The 25,273-nt window shown below is 45.8% G+C and overlaps 4 non-coding genes across 4 annotated transcripts; all 4 read left to right on the top strand.

Annotated features, from left to right (window-relative positions):
- Window positions 1-4,746: 4,746 nt before the first annotated feature.
- Window positions 4,747-4,817, top strand: TRNAG-GCC (transfer RNA glycine (anticodon GCC)). Its single transcript has one exon. It is a non-coding gene; the product is annotated as a tRNA-Gly (tRNA).
- Window positions 4,818-5,081: 264 nt separating this feature from the next.
- TRNAG-GCC (transfer RNA glycine (anticodon GCC)) lies at window positions 5,082-5,152 on the top strand. The gene has a single exon. It is a non-coding gene; the product is annotated as a tRNA-Gly (tRNA).
- Window positions 5,153-5,416: 264 nt separating this feature from the next.
- TRNAG-GCC (transfer RNA glycine (anticodon GCC)) lies at window positions 5,417-5,487 on the top strand. Its single transcript has one exon. It is a non-coding gene; the product is annotated as a tRNA-Gly (tRNA).
- Window positions 5,488-8,673: 3,186 nt separating this feature from the next.
- TRNAS-GCU (transfer RNA serine (anticodon GCU)) lies at window positions 8,674-8,744 on the top strand. The gene has a single exon. It is a non-coding gene; the product is annotated as a tRNA-Ser (tRNA).
- The last annotated feature ends 16,529 nt before the right edge of the window (window positions 8,745-25,273 follow it).

Here is a 25,273-nt window from a genome sequence, read left to right as displayed (position 1 = left end):
GCGAGGTGACGGAAGTGACCCGTGAGCGGTGGCGAGTCCAGGGAGTGCACGAAAAGGGCTCAACAACGAGAACCGTGCTTCTGAAGTTGAAGCCTGGGATGAAGATAGAAGACCTGCCTCACCAGATAAGAGTAGCAGGGGAGTTGGCCCTTGTTGTGGTGCCTGGGCGGCCCATGCAGTGCCTGCGCTGCCGCGGGACCGGTCATGTGCGCCGGGAATGTAAGATTCCGCGGTGTGCGACGTGTAAGCGGTTTGGCCACTCGGAGGAAGACTGCGTACGAACGTATGCAGTGGCTACTGCACCAACAGCGAGGGCGGACATGACGGAACACCGAATGGACGTCGCAGAGACGGAGGAGGCCGCAAAAGGGGTCGGAGAGGATGAGAGGATGGCAGCAACGACAGGCATGTTAGTGCCCCCGGGGGGTGGCGACGAGATGCTCGGTAGACCAGACAGGGAAGTGGCACTGCCAAGCAACGGACCGTCGGAGAAAGAAACGGTGAGCGATGCCGAGAGCTCAAAAATTGAACTTCCGGAGTCTGCGGGCAGACGGGGGACCCTCGAAGGGAGCAGCGGCCGAGCGACCAACGTCCAGGGCCCTGCGAAGCGTGCCCACGACGGGAGCGCCAGTGAGACGAATGAGGCAGAGGCAGCTAGCAACGACGAGCCGCCGATAAAAACGCCAATAGGGAGGAGGGCGACCTTCAAACCAAGACCGAATGTCTCGACGGACAGGAGAGCTGCCGAAAAGCCGCCCCCGTCACAAGGTCTGCCAGTCCAACCTCATGGCTCTGGCGTCAACGAAAGCGTCTAGCGCCATGCTAGACGTGAAGGGTAAGCACCAAGCTCTTGGCCTCTTTTCACTCTAAGAAAATGGCTTATGTACTGTCACTAAAGGTTGCGACCCTTAACGTGAGAGGTCTAGCAGCAAAAAGGAAGCAGAGCCAGGTACTGCGCCTTTTAAATGAAAATGACATCGATATACTTGGAGTTCAAGAGACAAAAGTCGAGGGTGAACAAGAGACCGAGAGCATGGTGCAACGTTTCACGTCGCGGTTTTACGCAGTTGTCAGCCATGCAGTCGGTACTTCTGCTGGATGCGTCCTGTTTGTAAAGAAGTTGCCGGGTCTTGTAGTGCAGTCGCATGCTTCTTTTCCGTCGGGTCGGGGTGTGGTCCTCGATTTTAGTTTTTGCTCGGCTGAGTGGCGTGCTGTTTGTATATATGCACCTACGGTAGTTGATGAGAGGGCTGCTTTGTTTGATTTTGTTGAAGGGTATTTAAACACGGATAAGCAACTTGTCTTTCTGGGGGATTTCAATTGTGTACTGAGCTCCGGTGACAAAACTAGCCTTCGTACATTTAGGGATCGTAGCACAGAGGTGCTTTCGCGCTTGATTGACGAGTTTGCACTGGAAGACGTTGCAGAGTGTCTCACGAGCGAGCGACGGGTTCAGTATACGCATTTTCAGGGTGCTAGCCACGCCCGCCTTGACAGAATTTATGTGGCCGCAGAACTGGCTCCAAAATGCCAGGATTATTATGTTTTGGCGGTAACGTACTCAGATCACTGCATGGTTCAGTGTACAATTGGACCAAGAAAGGGAGGTAGCGGTTTTAATTGGGAATTGTGGAAGTTAAATAATAAACTGCTGAATGACGAGCAATTCACCAGACTAGTAGAAGAAGAAATTGGTAATATTTGTCAGGAGGACACCCACGAACTGGGTCAAGAATGGGAACTGTGTAAGCAACAAATTAAAATCAAAGCTATAGAAAAGGCCAGCTGCATACGGTTTCAAGAAAAACAAAATGAAATGCATTTAAGATCTTTGCTAGATAAATTGTTAGCCCTGGAGTGTAACACGCCAGGGTTATACATGGACGACGTTAGAAAAATAAAACAAAGACTTCAACTGAATGACGAAGACCGTTATCGCGGAGCACTGGTGCGTGCGAGAGCGGAAAAATTGGCCATGGATGAGACGCCGACAAAAAGATCGTTGGGAATAGAAAAAGCAAATGCAAGGCGAAATCACGTGGCAGAGGTAGATTGGGCAGGACGCACAGAAACCGATAACGAAGGAATCGCGAAAGCTTTTCGGGAGTATTATGAAGAGCTATTTTCGTCCCGAGAGGTTAATTTGGACCGTTTTAAAGAATCCTTTCTTGACGCGATGCCAAAAATAGATGACGAACAAAAAGAAAGACTGGAGCGGCCAATAAGCGAAAAAGAAGTGCAGCAGGCAATAGAAAATTTAAACCCTGGGAAATCACCCGGGCCTGATGGCCTGAGTGCGGCTTTTTATAAAGCGTTCAAGCAACAGCTATCTCCTTTGTTGTGTGCCTTATTTAATGAAGCGTATGAGCTGAAGGCACTGCCTGCGTCTTTCGGATCGTCGCACACAGTACTTATTCCGAAAACTGACCAACCAGATAAGCTTAGGCAGTTGTCGTCTTACAGGCCCATTGCTCTGACAAACGTTGATTACAAGATTTATATGAAGGTGCTTGCTGGCAGACTACAAACGGTTATATGCGAACTAGTGGGCCCTCACCAAACGTGCGGTATCAAAGGACGATCCATCTTTCAGAACATTCACAAAGCGAGAAGTGTGCTCGAACGCTGCGATGCAACTCATGCGTGTGTTGCTTTACTGCAGTTGGACTTGGAGAAAGCTTTTGATTGTGTGGCGCATGCTATTCTGTTCAGTATATTAGACCATGTTAATGTCGGCTCTGTTATTCGAGAGGGAGTGGCCTTGGCGTACCGTAACTGCACTACGAGATTAATTGTCAATAAGTCACTGGGGGCCCCCATCAACGTACGCCGTTCGGTGCGCCAAGGTTGCCCCCTCAGCCCTCTTTTGTTCGGCATTTATATTGAAACATTATGTTTAAGCATCCTACAAAACAATGACATTGATGGTTTTCGACTGCAGGAGTCAGAAGTCAAATTGCTGGCTTACGCAGACGACGTTGCGGTTTTTTGTGTGAATAAGGAGAGTATAAAGAGGACAGTGGAGGTGGTAAAACATTTTAGCAAAGTCACAGGGAGTAAAGTTAACTGGGGTAAGTGCCTGGGATTTTGGCACGGAGACTGGCAGCTGACCCCCGACACTTTCGCTAATGTGTCGTGGGTTACAACGCCTGCAAAGTACTTGGGTGTGCCCTTGGAATTTTACAAGGAAAGCGAGCCTTACTGGCTAGAGCAGGTCAGAGAAACCCGTGAAAAAGCGGAGAAATGGAAAAGCGCTCAATTATCAATATTTGCAAGAGCCGCAGTTTGCAACCTGTTTTTAATTAGTAAGTTATGGTATGTAATGCAAGTGTTGCATTGCTCCCGTGTAAATGTGCAAAAATTGCATCGAGTTTTTGCGGTGTTTGTTTGGGCCTCGAGTTGGGAGAGGTGCAGTCGGACAAATTTGTTCCGGCAGGTGAAGCATGGAGGGCTTGGTCTGGGTCATTTGTTTGTGCGACAGATTGTCAACCGGTTTATGTTTTTTAGGGATGCCAGTGATCCATTCCTGCGCACAGTGTGTCAACAAAGACTTGGTCGAGCGTTGCCTGATTTCGTAGTTTATACGCAATGTATGCCGGGATCTCTTTTTGGATTCTTTAGGGAAATTGTTTTGAGCGTGAAATTCTTAAGCGCACGTTTTTCGAAAGAGTATTTAAGTAATGTTAACAGGAGAACATTATACAAGGATGTTTGTGAAGTGGTGTTCCCGGTGCCCTTGTACCGAGCTTTATACTATGGAGGCACAGGAAGTAATGTATTAAAACGCGTAAAGAAAATGCAAGTTGCTACGGGAGCTAAAACTTTTTTCTTTATGCTACATACCGGTACTTTGAGTGTAAAATCATTTATGGAGGAAAAGGGTATTTTCCTACCGTGGGGGGCCCAATGTCTCATCTGCAAACAGCCAGAGACAATAGATCACGTGTTTTTGCATTGCTGGGAGGGGGTATATTTGTGGGATGTTCTGCAAAGGACAATTAAAAAACAGTTGCCACTTGATTCCCATGGCATTAGGTATTTGCCATTGGATAACCACGATGATATGCCGTTAGACCAGGTTATGTTAATGTGCCTCCACAGTATATGGCGCGCACGAATGGCTGGTTATCACTGCGATCCAGATGCACGGCCAGCCCGCATGTATTTCCGTGAAAGTGTGCAGCGATGGCTCGACGTGCTTAAATTGCAACCATGTGCTCCTGAGTGGCTGTCAAAGCTGGAACCTTTGACGGTGCTCAAGGAATTTTAAAATGACAATGCCTGCCCCTCAGTGGGGGATAGGCAACGCGAACTAGCTTTGTGTACATATATTATTCCTTTGTTCCTGTTGTTTTGTTTTCCAGTGCGTTGTATTTGTGTCAAAGTCAGGCAATAAAGAAAAAAAAAAAAAAAGTCGGTGGTTCAGTGGTAGAATACTCGCCTGCCACGCGGGTGGCCCGGGTTCGATTCCCGGCCGACGCATTTTTATTTTCTAGAAAACACTATGGGTCCGAAGTAGGGTGGTCATGTAGTAAAATAAACTATGAAAATATATAATTATTAGTGTACCATTTTAAATGGGTTGGTAAGAAGTGTCACCTAGCTCCTCATGCATCGAGTGCTCAATATTTGTTTTACATTGATTATTTTCTCTGCACAGTCATCACTACTTCCTTGGATTTTTCCAGCAATCCTCATGTCTCCTCTTGCTTCCATTGTTAACCGGCTATTCCGTTGTGGATAAGCGCGTCGGTGGTTCAGCGGTAGAATACTCGCCTGCCACGCGGGTGGCCCGGGTTCGATTCCCGGCCGACGCATTTTTATTTTCTAGAAAACACTATGGGTCCGAAGTAGGGTGGTCATGTAGTAAAATAAACTATGAAAATATATAATTATTAGTGTACCATTTTAAATGGGTTGGTAAGAAGTGTCACCTAGCTCCTCATGCATCGAGTGCTCAATATTTGTTTTACATTGATTATTCTCTCTGCACAGTCATCACTACTTCCTTGGATTTTTCCAGCAATCCTCATGTCTCCTCTTGCTTCCATTGTTAACCGGCTATTCCGTTGTGGATAAGCGCGTCGGTGGTTCAGTGGTAGAATACTCGCCTGCCACGCGGGTGGCCCGGGTTCGATTCCCGGCCGACGCATTTTTATTTTCTAGAAAACACTATGGGTCCGAAGTAGGGTGGTCATGTAGTAAAATAAACTATGAAAATATATAATAATTAGTATCCAATTTTAAATGGGTTGGTAAGAAGTGTCACCTAGCTCCTCATGCATCGAGTGCTCAATATTTTTTTTACATTGATTATTTTCTCTGCACAGTCAACACTACTCCCTTGGCTTTTTCCAGCAATCCTCAAGTCTCCTCTTGCTTCCACTGTTAACCGGCTATTCCGTTGTGGATAAGCGCGTCGGTGGTTCAGTGGTAGAATACTCGCCTGCCACGCGGGTGGCCCGGGTTCGATTCCCGGCCGACGCATTTTTATTTTCTAGAAAACACTATGGGTCCGAAGTAGGGTGGTCATGTAGTAAAATAAACTATGAAAATATATAATTATTAGTGTACCATTTTAAATGGGTTGGTAAGAAGTGTCACCTAGCTCCTCATGCATCGAGTGCTCAATATTTGTTTTACATTGATTATTTTCTCTGCACAGTCAACACTACTCCCTTGGCTTTTTCCAGCAATCCTCAAGTCTCCTCTTGCTTCCACTGTTAACCGGCTATTCCGCTGTGTCAAAGTGCGTCGGTGGTTCAGTGGTAGAATACTCGCCTGCCACGCGGGTGGCCGGGTTCGATTCCCGGCCGACGCATTTTTATTTTCTAGAAAACACTGCGTCCGAACCAAGAAGGCTATGTTATTAAAGAACTATATAGACAGATAATTATTAGCATCACCCTTTAAAATGTGGTGCTGAGAAGTGTCACCCAGCTCCTAATAAATTGAGTGCTCAATATTGTTTTTTACATTAATTGATTATTTCTTCTGCACCGTCAACTTTGCTCCCTTGGCCTTTTCCACCAATCCTAAAGTGTCCTCTTACTTCCACTGTCAACCGGTTTTTCCCTCTGTACAAGCGGGTCGGTGGTTCAGTGGTTCAGGCCACTACCACTGAACCACTGAACCACCGACGCGCGCATCTATATGTGCGGCAGATGGTTTTAAGGTTTTGTTTCCAACGTGACCAAAAAGATTCATTCCTGAGAACCTTTATGCAAATCATGCTATCGAGTGCAATTCCAGAGTTTATATTCTCTTCATGCTCTGCTCGGGGATACACTGTGTCACGCTTTCTGCGAGAAGTGGTCTGGTCGTTCAGGTTTTTGCGCGTGCGGTACTCTGTAGAGTATTTAGCGACGGTACCACCTAAGTGGCTGTACAAGGATTTTATTTCACAGTTGTTGTCAGCTCTATTGTACAGAACCTTATACTGTGAAGGCCCAGGGAAAGACGTGCTCAAGCGAGTTAAAAACATGACTGTTGCACCGGGCGTAAAGACATTCTTTTTTAAATTGCATACAGGAACCCTCCATATCAAAACATGGATGGAAGAAAAGGGCCTTTTTGTACCTTGGGGCTCAAACGGTCTACTATGTAGGAAACCTGAAACAGTTGAGCACGTGTTCCTGGATTGTTGAGATGCGGTGTTTTACTGGGATGTGCTACAAAGGACACTTAAAAAAGTCCTGCCATTGACGCCACGTGTAATTTGGTACTTGACAACTGTTAATGATGATTTTCAGTATGACCTCATCATGCTATTGGGCCTTCACAGTATTTGGAGGAGTAGGATGGCTCATAGACACTGTGATGTCGATGCACGATCTGTATGTGATTATTTTGTTGAACAAGTGTATAAACTAAAATAAATTTTGAAGCAGCAAGACGCTGTGGAGGAGGTCTTGAGTCTGATGGGCGAACTTGTGGTAATGAAAGGCCATTAGACACGGTTGTCAGCCAAGGGGCATGGCAACCACGATCTTTTACTGATGTATTTGTACCAATTCATGCAATAAAGAAAAAAAAAAGTCGGTGGTTCAGTCGTGAAACGTCGCACCATGTTATCGGTCTCTTCTTCCCCATCAACTTTCGTTTCCTGCCCGGCCAGGACGTCGATGTCATGCTCAGTTAAAAGGCGATACACCTGGCCCTGCTTCTTCTTGCTTGCCAGTCCCCTGACATTGAGTGTACCTACTTTTATCGGAGCCGCAGAAGCCATTTTCTTACGGAGGAAAGAGGCCGGTAACATGGTACTTACCTCTCGCGTCTAGCGCGTGGCTAGACGACGTCTTTGACACAAGCCATGTCGTCTGTAAAATAATTCACAAAGGTTTCCGGCAGTAAAGTTAATTGGTCAAAGTCCCTGGGGCTTTGGCACGGAAAATGGCCAACGACGCCCGAGAAGTTCGCAAACATGTCCTGGGTGACAACACCAGTAAAGTACTTGACGGTCCCACTAGATAGTTATCGCAATAGCGAATCGTACTTGAGGGCACAGACTCAAGCCATGCGGGCAAAGGTGGAGGGGTGGAGAGGGCAAAAATTGTCAGTTTTCTCCAGGGCCACAGTGTGCAATATGTTTTTTATGTCGAAGCTGTGGTAGGTGATGCAAGTGTTGCATTGTGCAAGGATGAACGTACAGAGACTGCACCGGATATTTGCCATTTTTGTGTGGGCAGCAGAGTGGGAACGATGTAGCCGGACAAGTTTGTTTAGGCGGGTGAAGGACGGTGGACTGGGTTTGGGGCATTTGTCTCTACGACAGATTGTCAGCAGACTTGTTTTTGTTCGCGATGTAAAAGATCCATTTTTGCGTACAGTGTGCCAATTAAGCCTCGGAAATGCACTGCCGGACTTTGTTGTCTCGACCGAAAGTGTATCGGGACGCATTTTTGGTTATTTTAGAGAAGTTGTCGCTAGTGTGCGATTCCTGTCTGTTCGATTTTCTTATGAATATTTATCTTGTGTTAGCAGGAAGAAGCTGTACAAGGATTTGTGTGACGTAGTTCTTCCCATACCAATGTACAGGGCCTTATACATTGGAGGACCAGGACGCGAAGTACTTAAGCGGGTGAAGGCGATGCAGGTCCTGTCAAATGCAAAAACTTTTTTCTTTAAGTTACACACGGAAACACTGCCAGTAAAGACGTTCTTGGAAAGCAAGAATTTATTTTTACCTTGGGGTTCGCATTGCTTAATTTGTAAACAGCCAGAAACTATAGACCACGTTTTCCTACATTGTTGGGAAGGGGTATCTTTTGGGATATTTTACAAAGGACTTTAAAAAAGGAATTCCATTAGACTCGCATGGTATTAGGTATTTGCCAGTAGAGAATGAAGATGGGGTGCCATTTGACCTTATTATGCTTATGGCCCTCCACTGTATTTTGCGCACGAGAATGGCAGGATACCATTGCGATCCTGACGCACGGCCAACACGAATCTATTTTCGGGAAGGCATGAATAGATATATTGAAATTCAGAAACTTGCTCCTGAAGCTCCCGAGTGGCTCGGAAGATTGGAGCCATTAGTGAACCTAAGAAAATTTTAGCACAACGACGCCACAACCCACCTGGCTGATTGTTGTAATAATGAATGCTCATTGTGCCCTGTAAGTGGTTTTGTGTATTGTGCTGAAGTCAGGCAATAAAGAAAAAAAAAAAAAGTCGGTGGTTCAGTGGTAGAATACTCACCTGCTACGCGGGTGGCCCGGGTTCGATTCCCGGCCGACGCAGAGTGTTTTTTAGTTTTTGTCCTCTCTTCGGGAATTTCCGTTCGACACTTTGCTGAGTGCGTTCATGTAAGGCACTCGCATGTGATGCATTTAGCCGGAGAAATTCGTCTTAAACTACCCTGTTTAAATCCCTGCTAGGCAGCCGCTTTTCGATGGAGGCGCAAAGCAAGTCGTCTGTGCACTGTCATATAAGAGAGTTAACTGCTGATCTAGTTGGTTGTCAGATTTCAAATATTATTCAGCGCAGCACAGACACACTTAAGAAAGAGGTCACTGTGGTCGCTTGCTGCAACTGTTTATATAGCCTTCTCGGATAATGCGCACGCATACAAGGCATCAGGGAAGCAGCACCAATCTTAACAAAACAGGCATGAGAGAAATGTATGCTCAGCCTCATAAAGGAAAACCGATCTGTCATTGACACTGTTCGAGCCTGCTCTTTGATATAGAAGGCTTCTAGAGTTTCAGGAGCTGTCTGCTGTCTGCCTCTACCCAGAATTCACACGTCGCGGAACCATGGTGTACAATTGGTGCAGACCCTACAGTGGAGAACAAGTCGCTCATCCTTATTGTTTTCAACATATTTTGCATGTAGCCTAAAGCTGTCATTCCGGCAACGTCCCGTGTGACCAAGACAATGAACTTTCATAGAAGGCGTTGGTGGCGCACGTAATGAACTGCTGGCATCGGTTCTTCTGACATATGGCTTTTTGGCTTCCGCACGTTATGCGACGGATTAGCTGGGCAAGCGTGGGGGGGGGGGGGGGGGCAGGAAACAATACCGGCACATTAAAGCGGTTCGCCACTTTTTCCAGGACATCAGAAACTTTGTGGATGTAATTAATCACAGCACGCCTTACTCCATTGGACAGGCTTGTTGAAGCCAGCAATGATGTTATGGTGGCTAGTTGGTTTTTCATCTTGATGTATGCGCGTACAAGGACCAATTACAAAAAAAGCCAGTCTAGTATAATTTTTTTTGTAATTCGTGCTTGTGTCAAAGTATAGCGCGCCTACCTGAAGTTGTTGAAGCCGGCTTCCCTGAGTCGGTCTTAGTACCAGTTGCGGAAAGACTTCTGAAGAAGATGACGGCTGGTGCGAGCAGGAATTAACTGGAGGGAAAAGAAAGGCCTTTTGTGGTGGCGTACATCCGCGAAGTTACTCACGTCCTGAAAAAAGTTGCAAACCTTTTTACTGTGCCGGGGGTATTTTCTGCCTGACGCGAACTTGCCCAGCTAAGGCGCCGCATAAAGTATGAAAGCCAAAATGTCGGATGTCAGAAGAGGCATTGCCAGCGGTTCATCAAGTGTGCTCCCAATGTCATCTGTGAAATTCCGTTGCCCTGTTTAAAATCATATATTGGACAGACAGGACGTTGCCTAAATGACCGATTTAGGGAACCCGCAAAAGATTTAGAAAACATTTTGGTGAGCGACTTGTTTTGCACTGTAAGGCTTGCCCCAATTGCACACCACGGTTCCGTGACGGAGAATTCTGGGTGTAGGCAGACAGCACTAGACTATTGAAGCTTTAGGACCATTATACATCAAAAAAGCAGATCTGAACTTTCAGTGACACGTCGGTTTTTCTTTATTGGGCTGAACAAATATTCCTCGCACGCTTCCTTTGATAAGATTGGTGCTGTTTCCCCGATGGCTTGTACGCGCGAGCATTAGCCGAGAACACTATATATGTCTTCTGCTTTCCCCTGCTTAAACAGCGGTAGCAAATACCCGTAAAGTCCTCTTTCTTGTGTGAGTCTGTGTTGCGCCTAATACCCTTTTATAATGTGTACTGTCGGTGCACTTGAAAGAGCCGCGGCTAGTCGAAGTTTCCGGAACCTTCATCAAGGATCTCTCCTATCCTGACAAGTCAACTTGTCGAAACGTTGGCTCGGCTTGAGAACTGGGGCTCTCCCTCATTCCTTGTTCAGTGCTCTCTCATATCGTGTAGCAATCTTCTTTCTATCGGTCAACTTTGGGACGTTAAGAAATAAAAAAAAAGAGTAAGTCCAATATACCGTCAAAGTAGACTGCAGGATGAGCATTTAACACAAATTTACTAAAAACAGCAGTGTAGGACAAAAAACAAAAAAAAAAACGTGAGGAATTTGTCATGCTTTCCAACCTTTCACAAAGCAAAACATATTGGGAGCGCTGCACGGATCTGCTTTAGAAAAATGCGAATGTGCGTTGGCTGCAATTATAGTAGCTCGTAGAGTTTCATCACCCAGCACATTTCAATATCATTACGCGGCACTTTTGTGCATCATGACTAAGAGTTTTTGACTCATGACTAAAAACTAGTCATGGTCATGACTTTGACTTAAACAACTCATGGACTCCAAATCATACATGTTGGATCTCAGATGATCTGACTCAAGGCAAGTGACTATGACTCATCACTAAATAATAATGGCTCACATGACTAGTCGTGACATGACATTCATATACCGCTTGTAATTACACACATGCGTGGCTACCAGTCTCATCTTAATGTGACGCCACACCACACGTCACATTTTGTTTCCATGTTTTACGAAGCCGTTTCCGTAAGCACAGCCAAGTAAGGTTTTGCCATCATAAATGCGATTTCTTTGCTTTCTAAACTGCCCATCCGTGCTATACGCAAAAAGGCGCACACTCGAGATCTACGGGACCGAATCGCTAGGTGAAAACAACGTGATTTCACACATTGAGAGGAGTGGCGATATGCATTTTTCCCTGCGATGTAGAGAAGCCTGAGAGAGCCTGTCCATCTCTTCCATCTGGCGGAAGAGGCCGTAAGAAGCCAAGGGCTGCCTGGCAGCGTCTCAGCTTCGGTTTCACTACTCCGCATCTTCTCAGGTCTGCGCGCCGGAAGCGCAGGAAGGCGCCCTTTCCTGATGAAAATAAAATTTGTACAATCAATCAATCAACCTGCGAATACATATTGCAGCAAGATCTTGCAAGATCTACGTGACACTAGTGCTGCAAAAAAAAATGTAGCTGATTTAGCAAAGTTGATCAAGTGCGAAGCATGCTAGCAAGCACGATACGTCCAACTGCGTTTACGGTTCGAGGCTAGGCATTCGAGGAAAGGCTCAGGAAAGTATTGGCGCAATCGATGACGGGGGCCTTCGTACTAACGCAATATAAACTTGTAGCAACGATTAGCGCAATTAGGAAATCAGTGCGATTGCGGCGTTTTTTTAATGAGCATGGTTGGAAGCAGAAGACGACAACACGAAATGAACAGCACGAAATAGAGGCAGTAAAAAACGCCGGGTGATCGGCTGCGGCGGTATCTGAGAGATGTCACTTAAATCCTGGGCCCAAGCACTCCCCTCTCAAAAGGTTTTTGTTCTCAGCTCGCTTCAGCCCAGGTTATATAAGCCAGAAATGTTTGGTTGGAACAGACGGTAATGAGTAGTGCTTTCTATCCGCAAGGGCTGTTGTTCTTTATATCCAAAAGCTAACCTTCGCTTTATTTGGTTTTATTTGTGGGGTTTAACGTGCCAAAGCGATTCAGGCTATGAGAGACGTCGTAGTGGAGTACTCTGGAAATTTCTACCACCTGGAGGTCTTTAACGTGCACTGACATCGCACAGCACAAGGATGCCTTTCATTCCGCCTTCATTGAAAAGCGGCCGACGCGGCCGGGATTGGATGCCGCATCTTTGGACACAGCAGTCGACCTCCCTAACCACTACAGCACCACAGCGGGTTACCCTTCACAAAAAGTTCAAACGACAAAGAAAAGAAGTCTATAACTTCGAGGAAGTCGATTTTCAAAAAACAAAAAAAAGTCAATTCTCATTTCTTTCTGACAAAGCTCCGCTTTGTTGCACGCAAAATATTTCTCTTCTTGATACTTGCGACACCTAAGTCCACCTTCGAAGAAATCGGACCACTTTTCGACTTGAAAGTTTCGAAAGACGTGACTAAGAGCTGTATGTTACTATTTTGCAGGTGATGACAGTAACGGTGATGTTTTTCACGGTCGCAAAGTCACCTTGCCTAAGCAAGCACCACAGCTAACGTTTTGCTCCTGGACAAAGTGCGGTTTATGCCCTCTGCACATAAAGAATCGCGTTAGCAGTCGACATTTACCGAACGCTCTATCGCACATGGAATAAATGTCATTTTGGGGACTCATTTATTTGTTTGCTTTTTTGTTACCCCGTGCGAACGCCAATAGGCCTTAAGAAGTCACCAATCGCTGCCTCATCGGCTGAGCAAAATTGTACCGTGTTTATTTTGTTTTCATTCTTTTGATTTGGAGATCTTCGCCTTCTGTCGCAAAAACAAAGGGAATCCCCTTCGGTAAGCACACTGTGTTCCCCTTCCTGGCGCTATCAAGCGGCCAGGAAACGACCACCAGAACCAAAATTACAGCCAAGCTTATTACCTTCATTTCTTTGCTCAGCGCATGAACCGAGGGGACATTCGTGTCGTTCCTGAGGGTTTTTCCTGCCGTTTCACGGTAGGGCGGTAGATAAGCTGGAAAGCTGATGCACATACGTAAAAGCATGGCTGCAAAATAAAACCACTGCAATCAGTTGAAATGTTCAGCCAAAGAGCCTGTCGCTTGCCGCCAGACGGGGCAAACTTGTTTTTGTATTTTCCTCCCCACGATACCACGTCTAGGTGCACCCACGCGAAATCGTAATACGCGGAAAAGTACGATCCAGGGGCCAACAGGTGCGACGATATGATAACCGCACGTGGCTCAGCTTGGCCAACGACTGCGGCCTAATGCTAAATCGTAATTGGTAAACCAATACACTTTGACGGCGAGGAGAGTCGGGTTAAGGTTACGCAGAGCGCATTAGGCGAGAAGCCGCGAGCGACGTTTAAAGAGTCTTCAACACCTGCTGCAATTATGATTTTCTGAGAAGCTGAGGGAGCGTGGAACGCAGGGATAAAAGTTTGGCCCAAGTGACCGCAATACTGCATTGCTTATGATCAACGCCCGCAATAATCGTTGACTTATTAGCATGCCTGCCCGCAAACGAAGTTTGGAGTTTGTCTACTTAGAAAACTGGCCATGAATAGTCCCGATAAGTTAGTTGACAGCTAATAGCGACGACATTTCTTTGTGCTTGAAACCTCTATATGTCAGCATGTGTATGGCAATGATTGTCACTACTTTCTGCGAAACGCGGTACTGTCTTGGCCTTCCTTCGCTTTACACAGTGAGCAGGGTTGTTTGTGTCGATCTCTGATACCTGCAAAGCTGCATGCCTCGCGCAGTGAACCTTTGTGACCGGGCCCAATGGCTGCTGTGACACACGCAGTGCCTTGTTTGGCACAGAAATCCATAAGTAATTAAGCAGGCGTGTCTAAAGAATACGCGAGTATTAACACCCTCTGTTTCCTAAGCACCTGGTAGCACGTTGGTTTTGGCAGTCTTATTTTTCTTAAACAGGCAGCTGTAGCTCTCAAGTCATGAATCCCCAACCAGCCCTTACCTTCTCCTAGTGCACTGATGACGTAGCTGTTCTTCAAATATATGGCTGTTTTTCTGCGTCGCTTGTATATCGTTACGGCTATGCGCTGAGTGCGAGCATTATTATCTACGTAAAAAGGCGCCTGTTTTGCTTGATTCCTTTGCGCGTATTTCGTGCTTTAAAGATAGTGTTGGCTGTGAGCTGGTACAGCGACGAGACGCAATGTGACAAAAATTGGCATGAATAATTGTAATTTTTAAAGAATGTAAAATATTAAAATTTGAAAAACCAAGCTACATGGTTATATAGTTTGTAACGTTTATTTCAGAGATGCATCAATAATGAGCTGATCGCTTTGAAGCCAAACTGCAGGTCAATCACACAAAACAAAAAGGCATGCACACTCTAAAGAAGATGGAATCACCACGCGTAAATTGAGAACTATTATCTTGACAAAACTTAAGTATCGCTGAGTGGAAATAGCTTCTAAAAATTCGGCTAATGTACTGATCTGTTGCGGAGATGCTCGTAAATCCCCCTCTTTCACTATGGTCTTCATGAAAGTACGAAGTTAATGCGTAATTTTCGGGCTTGGTATTGGTATTCAGTTTGCTTTGAGGCAACTAAAACATTAGGGGTATTAGTAACGAAACCTTTAATAGTAAGGTGATTTTCTTGCGACATTTCGGTGTTATTTGTTTTTTATGGCATTGTAGGGTAGGCGTCATCGGCGGAAATACATACTGTGAAATATTTAGTATCGCCAGAAGCAGTAACACCAATGCAAATTAAGGACAAAAATAAAACAGGAGTCCAGACAAGCACTCGAGAAACCCCACATGCTTGAGTTATTTCACTTTATTACCTTAAAGACTCCGCGTTAAGGGTATTAAGGGTGGGAAAAAAAACTTATTTGGTTTTAGTGATCACGTTACATTATAGAAATGGTTTGTTTACTGTAGTTGATTTCAGCAAACTTGTTCTACCGGTTAGATGTGCTGTTATTCAGTGCATGCGTCTATGGTCACTTCTGAGAGTATTAGTTTCTTAAATGAATCAATCTGACAGGCGCTGCCGAAGTTAGAAAAAACTCAAGGCATATTGCAAAGGTCTGCATTTTTTTTTTCATCCAGAGCCTTCGCTAAGCCGTCAGTTGCCTCTATTAGCAGCGTTATGTAGACATTTTTGCTGAGAGCTTAAGGATCTCAGAAAAAGGTATTTGTTCTTTCCAAATGTACATCCCTTACCATTATTATTAAAGGTTGCAGAATTCTCCAACATACGCATATCACCGCGCGTATTGTGTGGAGGTGCGTTTTTGTGTATGCGACTGTTGTAAAAAGTCTTTATGGAGCTATGGCGGCCTTATGTCATTTGCCTACCCACGTGCGCTTTATTCGGCGGATACAGGTGACTTTTCGGTGCATTCAAGCATTGGTTATTCCTAATACGCAGGTGGAATGGCTAAGTTTTGTGCCAATAAATTCTGCGCTGCCATCTAGTGAAATTAGCGTCTCCGACTCTATATCGCCCATTTGGCAACGTAATCCGCCAAATAGAAGGAAACGCCCCCCCCCCCCCTCCCCCTCATATGCTAATATGCGGTTGATGATTTCTGGAACCAGAGATTGTGGTTGCTGCTGGCTACAGATGGGGTTAACCTTGGTGGTTATGCCGGCAATTTCTCCACTATAATACACCTAAATATTAAAACCGTATCCACAGTTTAGGCACAAACACGCCATCCGAAATCACAGATAATATTTTATTCAGCTCCCTTGCAACACTAATTCTTCTTGCGAACAGCAAATACACACAGTCGCACGTGATAGTTATTGTTTTATCAAGCTCCTTTGCAATACTAATCACGCTTGACAATGCCCTGGGAGCCCTACAAGTGTTGTGAAATTGTTTTTTTATATATGAGCAGCGAAATATTTTGCATGCCCTTGTGTTCATATGTTTGTGAAAGGCCAGGCGTCTGGTTAATTCGCTTGTCTCGTCACTAGACAATTACCGCATAAGACGACGTCTTAGCTGTCCAGCGCCTACTTGTAACAGCGTCAACTCAGCAGCATCGAAATGGTATAAAACGTAACTGATTATCAAGTAGCTTTGTTCAAACCTGGATTTTCTGGACTTTATATCGCTGTGAGCTATTTGTGATCTCGTCATCCTTCGGGATGGCGGGCGCACGACCCCTGCACCCACCCGCCACCATCGATCAGGCTGCGGCGTACTCGACGGGTCACCTCGACGTCGCGGACGTGGAGCTTCCAGACTCGGCAGATGACTCCACAGTGACTGAGATGGATTCTGACAACAGCTACACGCCTGTACAGTCGCGCCGCCTGAAAAGGAAGCTGCGCCGAACATCAGTAATCAGTGAGACACCAAAGAAGAATGCTGAAAAGCAAGGGATCTTCTCCGTGGCCTTCGTACCAACAACGGCAACGGCGAATCTGAATGTGATAAAAAGACAGCACCTGACCCAGTTTTTCGACCAGCTGGTTCCCGGTGAAGTTGACGAAGTCAGAATTAATCCCTGGAAGAATGTCCTGACCGTGGATGTCAAATCTCAGGCTATAGTGGACAAGCTGAAAGGAATTGGTGCGCTAGGCAACATGCCAGTCCATTCCTTTCTTGCACATGGGAAAAAGACTACTGCAGATGTAATCACCGACGTTGACCCCGTGATAAGTGAAAGCGACCTCTGCACGCTGATCAAATCTACGGCGCGCATTGTGGATGTTCATCGTTTCGGCCGCTCAAAGTGCGTTAAATTAGTCTTTGAAACTGAATCCCTCCCATCCCACGTTAAAGTGGGCTATGTGAGACACTCAGTTCGGATGTATGTTCCAAGACCTGTTCAGTGCCACAAATGCCACAAGATCGGACATGTGAGCGCCGTTTGTCGAAACGAGGTATCCTGCCGTCGATGCGGCGGTACGCATCCTCGTGACACATGCCAGACGGAGACTGTCAAGTGTGCGAATTGCTCGGGTGCCCATGAAGCGAAGGCTAAGGACTGACCTAAAATTCGGAACGAAAAACGTATACTAAAAAAGATGGTGAGAGATAACTCGACTCATCAAGAAGCGGCCGCGTCTATTCGTCGTCGCAAGCACCGTTCCCGACGCCGACACAAAGAATTGGAAGGCAAGCCTAGCCTGGATAAGTCAACTTCAGAGTTAACGTCAGCTCAGGAGCCACAACAGATTGAGTCTAATCCCGTTAAGAGTACTCTTGCTGTAATGTCGCAGACAATGTCACAGGCCAAGGATCAGACAGAAGCTGTTGTATTACCTACCGCCTCTGATGTTGAGTGGCCTGCTCTACCATCAAAGGCCAACGCCAGGCCTCATCCCAGTTTGGTTGCCACACGTAATGAAAATTCCGACAACCCCGACAGCCAGAAGGTAAAAGAAATGCTGAAACAGCTGGTTCGTTCAATGCGGGTGCTGCTCTCCAGCATCAACACGCAAACAGGAAAGTTTGCTGTTCAGTTTTTGGACGCATTTGAGGCGCTCTTGGCGGCATTGCAATAATTCACAATGGCGCAACAAACTAACCCCACCTCTGTGACGATGCACTTGCGCCGCAGTGTAGTGATGCAATGGAATGCCCGAGGCCTGCGTGGTCGGCTGAGTGACTTCCGACAGCGGGTACAGAAGTACCGCTTTCCTGTGATCGTGATCTGTGAGCCCAACATGCCGGCTGCTTTCCGCCTTTCTGGATATGTTCTGCTATGGTCTAGAGAAGCAGACGAAACAAGCAAAGTGCTGGTATGTGTACGCCAAGACATTGCGCACGTCCGCCATGCTCTGCAGCCCCACAACACGAACCATTACATTTGTTTGACGTTAACCCTGAAACGACGAGTATGTTCTGTAATTGGCGCTTATATTCCACCGAGGGATGGCTTGGACAAATCATATCTATTTTCAACAATCCAGTGTTGTGCAGCTCCTCGTATTATTGTGGGGGACTTTAATGCTCACCACATTCAGTGGGGTAGTGCCATAATGAGCAATAGAGGAAGATACCTGGCAGACTTTATGCCTACGCAAAATCTCGTCGATATAAACGACGGCTCACCGACGTTTCTACGCGGAACAACCTACAGCAGCTGCTTGGGTGTGGCGTTTGTTTCCAAAAGCCTCCATCCCTCCGTTTCTTGGTGTAGTGATGTGGAAACACATGGAAGTGATCACATACCAACGTACATATGCGTCAAGTGGTTCGCACCTGCCACTTCACCTCGTGTGCAATACACAGACTGGCCTGCCTTTAGGGCAGCGGTGGAGACTTCCAGCGTGGACCTCCAGTCACCATCTCAAATAGAGGGACTGATTACTTCCTCTCTCAGTGAGAACACTCGCTATGTTAGTGTGCCGGTGTCAGTGTCCAGCATCGACGTGGAATTCGAGCGGCTTCGCGCGATCCGTCGGCGGGCTGAAAGGAAGTACAGAAGAACGAAATCCGCGCAAGATCTCGCACTTTCTCGCCGAGCTAAACGACAAGTTTTGCGCCACCTGGAGAGGTTAGGACGACAACGTTGGAGACAGTTCTGCTCATCACTGGATCCCCGTAAGCCCCTGTCGCGTATCTGGCATGTTACGAGAAGCTTGCGCACACCTCCGCGAGAAAGGCACCCTTTTCGTGCCCTGGCCCTTGACCAACGCCGCATTGAAGTTGACGTAGCTGAAGATTTTTGTAAAATGGTTGTGGGCACAAACCAGTTACCGATTTCAGAGGTTTTTGCATCACCTTCGCCAAATGATCAATACGACGTGCCATTTACAATAGCTGAATTAGACGCCGCTCTTGCTTCTTGTCGACATTCATCTGCACCTGGTCCTGACGGGATTACTTATTCAACCTTATCAAACCTAGGCAAGGATGGTAGAACTGCACTACTTAATTATTTCAATGATATATGGGCTTCTAGTACTGTTCCTGAACACTGGAAAATTAGCCGCCTGGTTGCTCTTTTGAAGCCTGGAAAGCCTCCTCTCGAACTTACCTCATACCGGCCAGTTGTCCTAGCAAGCTGTTTTGGAAAAGTTATGGAGCGCATGGTGCTGGCAAGACTTGAGTGATATCTAGAGAGTAATGATCTTTATCCGAATATGATGACTGGATTTCGGCGCGGACGCTCTTCCATTGACAGCGTCATCGACCTTGTGGCGACAGTAGAACACGAAAAGCGTCACCGTCGACTAGTAGCTGCTGCATTTTTAGATATAAAGGGAGCTTACGACAACGTCCTCCATGAAGCTATTCTTGATGGACTTGACGACGGGGGAGTTGGTGGCCGGCTGTACTTGTGGATTGTAAGCTATCTCAGCGGCCGCTCTGTTTACATGACTACGCCTGAAGGAGATACTACCCACTTTCAGGTCGGTCGTGGAGTTCCACAGGGAGGAGTTCTCAGCCCAACTTTATTTAACGTTGCGCTAATTGGCCTGGTGAGTGAACTGTCAACTAACATCCACATAAGTCCATATGCTGACGACATCTGCATCTGGGCCTCTGGTTCCACGCGCCCACAACTACGTGCGAGACTGCAACGAGCTGTGTCATCAACATCGATGTACTTACGGCGTCAAGGTTTATTTTTAGCGGCAGAAAAGTGTGCAGTGATCGCGTTTACGGGAAAATGTGTCAGCCGCTACCCGATTACCCTTCATGAAGTCGTAATACCATACGTCTCCAGGCACAGATTCCTAGGAGTAATTATTCACCACCGACTATCTTGGTCGAAACATATTGCTATGGTGAAGAAAAGGCTAATTAATTTTTGCCATGTACTTCGTTACATAGCTGGCATCAAATGGGGTCCAACTGAGCGCTCCTTAATACGGCTTTACGAGGCTCTGTTTGTTGGCTACATCCGGTACAGTCTCCCAGTACTCTCTAGTATGAGCATTTCCTGCTTGCGGACTTTAGAGAGCGTGCAAGCGCAGGCACTGAAAATATGCCTTGGACTGCCCAGATGCACCTCTAACAAAGGCACAATTGAAGAGGCACACGCTCGCCCAATGTCCATATACTTGTCACACGAACCACTTCGTGTATATTTACGAGCACTTACAAGACACCGTTTTCACCACTCAGCAAGATTCTGGATGAGAGGCCGGACTGCAGTTTTACAAGTGCACTCCGCTGCCATCAGTCGCAAGTACCGACAGGATATGCCCTCCCATATCGTCACACCCAACCACCATGGACGATGGATAAACCTTTGGTGCACCTTCGTGTTCCCGGAATACTAAATAAATCAATGGTACCAATTAGTGGACTCAAACAACTTACTCTAGCACACATCTGGTCAGAATATCCCAATTATACTCACGTATACACCGATGGATCTGTGTCAGCACAGGCATCCGCTGCAGCTGTGGTCATACCAGCTCAGAAAACGACTCTGCATTTCCTTTTGGGACATACCTCTACATCAACCACTGCAGAACTTGTAGCTATTCGGGAATCTATTCCCTATATATGTGGGGAACCACCTCAAAAATGGTGTATATTCACGGACTCGAAGACTGCATTACAAATTTTGGAAAACTTCTTACGCCACACTGCCTATCAGTCCCTGGCACAAAACATTATGGAGCTCATCACATCTACCCAGCTGCAAGGCCACATGATAATGTTTCAATGGATCCCTGCCCACTGCGGCCTCCATGGGAATGAGCAGGCCGATGTTGAAGAGAAAAGCGCACTCATCAATGGCTTCCAAACAGCTGTGCCTTTTTCAAGAGCGGATACGACGTGTCTTCTAAAGAGTTGTATGAATATTGCTTCAGCAGCTTACTGGGCTCAACCAGACGCCCGACACATCCGTCTAAGAGGGCTCGATCGAACATTTAAATTTAATGTTCCGCGTGATATTCCGCGTCATCAGGCATGCTTGATACATAGACTTCGTCTAAACGTGGCTTTCACGCGCAAGTACTTACATTTAATTGGACAGATGGACTCACCGGAATGTTCAACGTGTGGCATCCCAGAGACTGTGGATCATGTATTATTGGTGTGCCCAGAATATGCGAACGAAAGAAATGCGCAAGCTGCTTCCTTGAAGCGTTTAGACAAGAGGCCTCTGTCGGAGGAACTGCTGCTCGGCGCTTGGCAGGACAAGGGGAAGGGCGTCCAGGCAGTGCGTGCTCTTTGCCGTTATTTGAGCGCCAGCGGACTTGATTCGCGCTTGTAAAGCAAGCTGCTGTGTCTGTATATATATTTCATATGCCTTCTCCCACATCGTCACCCATCATGACCTTCTTTCTTCTCTCCTTCCCCTTCCCCAGTGCAGAGTAGCAGGCCAGATTTGAATTGTTCGGGCCAACCCCTCTGCCTTTTCCTTTCAATAAATCCATCTATCTATTGTTCAAACCTGCGAATAAAATGTTTCTACATTAGAGGGCGTTTTGTTGACAATCTGCACATCTTTCGCAGAAAAGTTCGTGATATTTGGCCATTCGTGTACTTCAAAACAATTAAAAATGAAATATTGTTCTGTGATTATTAGACTCCTTTTAATTCAAGTGTATACATACCATCATTTTACAGTGCATAAACCTTAGTTAGACACGCGTAGTATCAGGACTGCATTGCGACACTTCGCAGGGCGTACATGCCGCTGATGCTGTTTCTCGTCTCTTCTGCTGGCCCTCAGTCTTCCTTTCATCAGCGTGACGATGGCGCAAAGGAACAATTAAGAGCCATTGCAGCACTCCAGCGTTTCCTACATTTTATGCATAAATAGCGGTATTTGTAGTCCATTGATATTCTGTGTCTGGTCTTTCTTATACGCTCACTTTCAGCCGTCCGCCATAGAGCTGCAAAGTCCGCATCTGTACAAAGGTCATTCTAACAATATTGTGTCCTGCCTATGGTCATCGTATGCGCCTTAAGAATAATTAACACGACGGAGTCTTAGCCAGAACGCTAACGACGGCTATCGTTCCTAACCTAATTATTGCCAACTTGAAATGGAGAGGGCCGGGGGAATGGTGATAAGCGGATTAGGCATGTGGGTTTATTTCATATGTGCGCGGTCCAGTGCTGCTGACCTCGCAAAGCGGAAAACGGACATGAAGTGGTGTCTCGTCCACGGAAGAGAGGGCGCTGAGAGAATTAGCCTTCATATTAGAAGGCGCCGAATGTACCGAAACGGGTTAACGGCGCGGATCATGAACCTATACCTCTGTAATGTACGTCACTTGGAGCCGACGGACAATAAAAATGAATGGTTTATTTACTAGCGTAGATCATACATAGACTCCATGAAATCCAGGGCGCTTGCCGTATGAATGCGTTTCCGGACGAGTTCATCCAATCGAGTAATAAGGGCGCCGCGCTCGTTAGCCCGTTTTACCTCAGAAATATTGGCGCCTAAAACAAAAAAACTTGATTGAAAGTGAAAATTTCACGTTTTAGCATTTTTCACAATGATTTATCATCATAAAGAATTGAGGCACACTTTCATTTCGCAGCCATCGTATCGCTCCTCCCGCGTCGATCATGCTTACAAAGTAAATGGCATAACTTGCAATACTAATGCACTTTTTCATTCCTTTTTACCTCGTACGTCAGTAAAGTGGAATCGCCTTCCGCCCGATATCGCATTAATTCAAAATCAAGATTCATTTCGCTCATCACTGATGCAATATCTTGAAGCTGATCCGTGACAGTTTTTTTTCCTGACTATTATCTTATTTCATTTTTCGTTTTTCATGCTTGTTTGCTCCCAGTGCTGTTGTTCTTTTCGCTGTATAATGCTGTTTTCTCACCGCTTATGACTATTGTCAATTTATTGCACTTGTATTACTTTCTTCATTCTACGATTTTTTTCATTGTTCTGTATTCCCTTGTTAGTTTAGCCTTTGTTATGTTTTGTTCATTTAGTGTTCTACGCTTTCTATCATATATGATGTACTACTCCCTCTGTAATGCGTTGCGCTTGAGGGTAATAAAATTAAATGAAATGAAAATAAAATAATGAAAATTTAGAGCAAAGATAATATTTGGCAGAAAATGCAATAGCCAAGTGACCAATTCGTTAGACGGAACACTGCATCGGTTTTTGTTTTTCACGTTCTCGGTATCCTCGCACAGATGACAAAGTGTTTTTCCCCTGTTTCACATATAAGTTAAAGTTAAATTGGTTCACAGGAAGGGAAAGGCGCAGTAACTGTCACACTTGCTCTGTGGACACCCGAACCGCGCCGTAAGGGAAGGGAGGAAGGTGGGAATGAAAGTGGAAAGAGAGAAAGAGGAGCCGTAGTGGAGGGCTACGGAGTAATTTCGACCACCTGGGGATCTTTAACGTGCGCTGACATCGCACAGCACACGACGCCTCTTCGTTTGGCCTCCATCGAAACGCAGCCGCCGAGGTCGGGTTCGAACCCGGGAACTCCGGCACAGTAGTCGGGCGTCTTACCACTGCACCACCCCGGCGGGGCTTTCACATATTCCCCTACAGACTTCTCAGTACATGTTTTGCACCGCATGGTGACAGGTTCTGTTTAACTTTGCAAGAAACATATTTCATAATGAATCACTTAAAAGATCTTTGGATTTATTTTGTCTCTTATAAATGTCATTCAGTTTAGAAAAACCTATCTCACTGTAAATTTCATAAGCCGAAAAGGAATTTCATTCTAGTAAAGTACAGTGATTTTTTTAACTTTGTATATGTATCCGAGGCATTACAGAGCCCTCAAGAGAAACTGGTCGATCCCTCCCCCCCCCCCCTTCTCGTCCGAAATAAATAAAACATAGCCGAAAAAGGAATAACGGTTAACGCAACAAAAAATAAATATCAGAGCTTATTGTAAGACGCAGGAGAAGTCAGCACCAGGGGCGTATTCTTTGTTTCATTCTCTTGCCTATCGCAGGTCAAAAACTTCTCGTGGAACCGCGGGACAGCTAGGTAATTCGAAGACTCGAAGATTGCGCTATTCTCGGCCTTACTTTGGCGTCAGAAGCATGTAATAGTCATATTTGCTTGCATGTCAAGTGCCTGTGATTGGCACATATATTAGGAGTTCTTTCATTTTTTTTTTTCACGCTTTCCTTCTTCATAATCTCGTGTAAAAGAAGCTTTTGGCTATTTCACTATATCATGAATCATAATTGCAGCGAAGAAAGACGATCATATCAGCAGCGTTCTTCCGTGTGCTGCGTGTTCCTACTTACGTGATCGTCTTTCCTAGCCGCATTTATGGTTGAGGAATTTTTCGTACTCTTGTGTCACTTCAGTTTTTGCGCCGATAGTTCACAGCTCTACAACATTCTTTACAACTCGGTCGACCGACAAGCTATGGGCGAGGTTGTTGTCTTCTCTGTTATTGACATCGTAAAACAGTGACAGAGAAAATACGAAAGTGATTTCCTACCAACATTGTGCCGTAACTGTAATTTGTGTAGTGTTCAGAGTACAGTCATATCATTTCGCTAGCAATTTACATCAAATTGTGGGGCAAGTTGAGGACTAGTTTGCGACAGGGATTCGAACTGATGACATATGCACCTTTGTCAAAACGTGGTGGTAAAACCGTTTCGCGTCTATTACTACTTAAACCTCCGAAATATTTCCTTCCTGATTTTGTTTTCTTTTTGCCCCTTTTTTATAATACATTCTTAAAGCTTCAAAATAATATTATCTTGCAAGAAAACGATTGTGGGTGCCCTTACCTTTATTGAGTTCTTTTTTGCGCTATTTTTATATCATGAGTTGCATGCCAAAACAATCAAGAGGCTAGGTGTTGAACCCTTTTGCTGCATTTTCAAGAACACAACGGAAAAGTAACACTAAGGTAAAAGGGAATGTAGACACTTGCATTAACTTTCCGCAAATGGTTACCTTATAGGAGGCGTGCATGAAGCGTACATTATTATTTGTTGGTTGTTTGGTACTATCGGTGCGTATGCGTGAACGTGCGTGCCTACTCCTGCGGCGTTTCATTCAGGAGTCTTTGAACCGATGGCTGAGAAAGTGCCCTGGATGCAGCATAAATGCATTCGCATGATTCTTGGGCTTGTTTAAGGCTCCATATGTTCAGAATAAAACTAGCACGTTAAT

This window comes from Amblyomma maculatum, chromosome 1 (assembly GCF_055883805.1).
Source record: "Amblyomma maculatum isolate TAMU_Amacu chromosome 1, ASM5588380v1, whole genome shotgun sequence".
NCBI classification, from domain to species: domain Eukaryota; kingdom Metazoa; phylum Arthropoda; class Arachnida; order Ixodida; family Ixodidae; genus Amblyomma; species Amblyomma maculatum.
The sequence above is the reverse complement of the archived record's forward strand: the minus strand, read 5'-3'. Positions and strand labels throughout refer to the sequence as shown.